Consider the following 5,000-nt stretch of genomic DNA (forward strand, 5'->3'; position numbering starts at 1 on the left):
CTCCCCCACTGACTCGTGTACCGTACCCCCCCACTGACTCGGTACCGGTACCCCCCCACTGACTCGGTACCACCCCCCACTGACTCGGTACCGTGCACCCCCACTGACTCGGTACCGTACCCCCCCCACTGACTCGGTACCGCCCCCCCACTGACTCGGTACCGGTACTCCCACCCAAACTGACTCGGTACCGGTAACCCCCCACTGACCCGGTACCGGTACTCCCCCCACTGACTCGGTACCGGTACCCCCCACTGACTCGGTACCGCCCCCCACTGACTCGGTACCGTACTCCCCCCACTGACTCGGTACCGGTAACATCCCCCACTGACTCGGTACCGTACTCCCCCTCCACTGACTCGGTACCGGTACTCCCCCACACTGACTCGGTACCAGTACTCCCCCCCACACTGACTCGGTACCAGTACTCCCCCACTGACTCGGTACCGCCCCCACTGACTCGTACCGGTACTCCCCCCACACTGACTCGGTACCGTACCCCCACTGACTCGGTACCACCCCCCACTGACTCGGTACCGGTACTCCCCCCACTGACTCGGTACCACCCCCCCACTGACTCGGTACCGGTACTCCCCCCACTGACTCGGTACCACCCCCCACTGACTCGGTACCGGTACTCCCCCACTGACTCGGTACCGGTACTCCCCCCACTGACTCGGTACCGTACCCCCCACTGACTCGGTACCTCCCACTGACTCGGTACCGCTACTCCCCCCCACTGACTCGGTACCGGTACTCCCCCCCACTGACTCAGTACCGGTACCCCCACTGACTCGGTCAGCCCCCCACTGACTCGGTACCGGTACTCCCCCACACTGACTCGGTACCGTACCCCCCCCACTGACTCGGTACCGTACTCCCCCCCACTGACTCGGTACCGGTACTCCCCCCTCCACTGACTCGGTACCGTAACCCCCCACTGACTCGGTACCGGTACTCCCCCCACTGACTCAGTACCGGTACCCCCCACTGACTCGGTACCGCTTCCCCACTGACTCGGTACCGGTACTCCCCCACACTGACTCGGTACCGGTACCCCCCACTGACTCGGTACCGGTACTCCCCCCCACTGACTCGGTACCGGTACTCCCCCCCCACTGACTCGGTACCGGTAACCCCCCCACTGACTCGGTACCGGTACTCCCCCCACTGACTCAGTACCGGTACCCCCCACTGACTCGGTACCGTTCCCCCCCCACTGACTCGGTACCGGTACTCCCCCCACTGACTCGGTACCGGTACTCCCCCCACTGACTCGGTACCGGTACTCCCCCCCACTGACTCGGTACCGTACTCCCCCCCCCACTGACTCGGTACCGTACTCCCCCCACTGACTCGGTACCGCCCCCCACTGACTCGGTACCAGTACTCCCCCACACTGACTCGGTACCAGTACTCCCCCCACTGACTCGGTACCGTACATCCCCCACTGACTCGTACCGTACTCCCCCCACTGACTCGGTACCGTACCACCCCCACACTGACTCGGGACCGGTACTCCCCCCACTGACTCGGTACCGGTACCCCCCCCACTGACTCGGTACCGTACCCCCCCCACACTGACTCGGTACCAGTACTCCCCCACACTGACTCGGTACCAGTACTCCCCACACTGACTCGGTACCGGTACCCCCCCCACACTGACTCGGTACCAGTACTCCCCCACACTGACTCGGTACCGGTACCCCCCACACTGACTCGGTACCAGTACCCCCCCACTGACTCGGTACCGTACTCCCCCCACACTGACTCGGTACCGTACCCCCCACACTGACTCGGTACCAGTACTCCCCCCCACTGACTCGGTACCGGTACCCCCCCCACACTGACTCGGTACCAGTACTCCCCCCACACTGACTCGGTACCAGTACCCCCCCACACTGACTCGGTACCAGTACTCCCCCACACTGACTCGGTACCGGTACTCCCCCCCACTGACTCGGTACCAGTACTCCCCCACACTGACTCGGTACCGGTACTCCCCCCACTGACTCGGTACCAGTACTCCCCCACACTGACTCGGTACCAGTACCCCCCCCACACTGACTCGGTACCAGTACTCCCCCACACTGACTCGGTACCGGACTCCCCCACACTGACTCGGTACCAGTACTCCCCCACACTGACTCGGTACCAGTACCCCCCACACTGACTCGGTACCAGTACTCCCCCACACTGACTCGGCACCGGTACCCCCCACACTGACTCGGTACCGGTACCACGCCCCCACTGACTCGGTACCGTACTCCCCCCACTGACTCGGTACCACCCCCCACTGACTCGGTACCGGTACCCCCCACTGACTCGGTACCACCCCCCACTGACTCGGTACCGGTACTCCCCCCACTGACTCAGTACCGGTACCCCCCACTGACTCGGTACCGCCCCCCACTGACTCGGTACCGGTACTCCCCCACACTGACTCGGTACCGGTACCCCCCCACTGACTCGGTACCGGTACTCCCCCCACTGACTCGGTACCGGTACTCCCCCCCACTGACTCGGTACCGTACTCCCCCACTGACTCGGTACCGGTATTCCCCCCACTGACTCGGTACCGTACTCCCCCACACTGACTCGGTACCGTACCCCCCACTGACTCGGTACCACCCCCCACTGACTCGGTACCGGTACTCCCCCCACTGACTCGGTACCGTACCCCCCACTGACTCGGTACCGCCCCCCACTGACTCGGTACCAGTACTCCCCCCACTGACCCGGTACCAGTACTCCCCCCCACTGACTCGGTACCGGTACTCCCCCAACTGACTCGGTACCGGTACTCCCCCCCTACACTGACTCGGTACCAGTACCCCCCCACACTGACTCGGTACCAGTACTCCCCCACACTGACTCGGTACCAGTACTCCCCCACTGACTCGGTACCAGTACTCCCCACACTGACTCGGTACCAGTACCGCCCCACACTGACTCGGTACCAGTACTCCCCACACTGACTCGGTACCAGTACCCCCCCCACACTGACTCGGTACCAGTACTCCCCCCACACTGACTCGGTACCAGTACTTCCCCCACACTGACTCGGTACCAGTACTCCCCCACACTGACTCGGTACCAGTACCCCCCACACTGACTCGGTACCAGTACCCCCCACTGACTCGGTACCGGTACTCCCCCCCACTGACTCGGTACCGTACTCCCCCACTGACTCGGTACCGTACCCCCCCACACTGACTCGGTACCAGTACCCCCCACACTGACTCCGGACCGGTACTCCCCCCACTACTCGGTACCGGTACCCCCCCACACTGACTCGGTACCAGTACTCCCCCACACTGACTCGGTACCAGTACTCCCCCCCACTGACTCGGTACCAGTACTCCCCCACACTGACTCGGTACCGGTACTCCCCCCACTGACTCGGTACCAGTACTCCCCACACTGACTCGGTACCAGTACCCCCCACACTGACTCGGTACCAGTACTCCCCCACACTGACTCGGTACCGGTACCCCCCCACACTGACTCGGTACCAGTACTCCCCCACACTGACTCGGTACCAGTACCCCCCCCACACTGACTCGGTACCAGTACTCCCCCACACTGACTCGGTACCGGTACTCCCCCACACTGACTCGGTACCAGTACTCCCCCACACTGACTCGGTACCAGTACCCCCCCCCACACTGACTCGGTACCAGTACTCCCCCACACTGACTCGGTACCAGTACCCCCCCACACTGACTCGGTACCAGTACTCCCCCACACTGACTCGGTACCGGTACCCCCCCCCACTGACTCGGTTGGTTAAAGGGCTTGGAAGTGAAGATTTCACGGTAAGGTTGAATTCAGTCATGTGACTAATAACGTTTTATTTTTATTGGACAAACAAAAAAACTTTGATTTGATTAATGGGTTCGATCTGGGAACAGGAAGATATACTCCGGAAACTCACACAGGGTGTGTGTGGGTGTGTGTGTGTGTGTGTGTGTGTGTGGGGTGTGGTGTGTGTGTGTGTGTGTGTGTGGTGTGTGTGTGGTGTGGTGTGGTGTGTGTGTGTGTGTGTGTGTGTGTGTGTGTGTTGTGTGTGTGTGTGTGGTGTGGTGTGGTGTGTGTGTGTGTGTGTGTGGTGTGGTGTGTGTGTGTGTGTGTGTGTGTGTACTCACACAGCGTGAGGTTCCTTAAACTTGCCGACATGCTGGATCTGATACATGAGGTCTCCTCCGTTGATATACTCCATCACAAAATATAACCTGTCCTGGAGAGAGAGAGAGGGGGGGAGAGAGAGAGAGAGAGAGAGACGGGGAAGGAGAGGGGGAGAGAGAAAGAGATCGACAGAGAGGGAAGGAAGGAAGGAAGGAGAGGGGAGAGAGAGAGAAAGAGATCGACAGAGAGGAAGGAGGGAGGGAAGGAGAGGGGGAGAGAGAAAGAGATAGACAGAGAGAGGGAGGGAGAGAGGGGGAGAGAAAGAGAGACAGAGAAATAGGGAGGGAGGGAGGGAAGGAGAGGGGGAGAGAGAAAGAGAGACAGAGAGAGAGAGGGAGGGAGGGAGGGAAGAAAATGTTCATCTCGAACCCTCATACCATAACAGCCACCTAATCATCCCCAGCTTCCAATTGGCTCATTCATCCCCCTCCTCTCCCCTGTAACTGCTCCCCAGGTCGTTGCTGTAAATTAGAATGTGTTCTCAGTCAATTTACCTGGTAACATAAGGGTTAAAAACAGACAGACTCAGTCACACCACCAACACATCCCACCTACTGACTCAGTCACACCACCACATCATCACCAACTGACTCAGTCACACCACCAACACATCACCTACTGACTCAGTCACACCACCAACATCATCACCTACTGACTCGCACCACCACACATCACCAACTGACTCAGTCACACCACCAACACATCACCTACTGACTCAGTCACACCACCAACACATCAACATCACCTACTGACTCAGTCACACCACCAACACATCATCACCTACTGACTCAGTCACACCACCAACACATCAC

At 60.4% G+C, this 5,000-nt stretch overlaps 1 pseudogene; it reads right to left on the bottom strand.

Annotated features, from left to right (window-relative positions):
- Nucleotides 1-5,000, bottom strand: part of LOC123743349 (protein kinase C beta type-like) — a 139,974-nt pseudogene that overhangs the window by 18,976 nt on the left and 115,998 nt on the right.

The sequence above is a fragment of the Salmo salar genome, chromosome ssa06, assembly GCF_905237065.1.
Source record: "Salmo salar chromosome ssa06, Ssal_v3.1, whole genome shotgun sequence".
Lineage (NCBI taxonomy): Eukaryota > Metazoa > Chordata > Actinopteri > Salmoniformes > Salmonidae > Salmo > Salmo salar.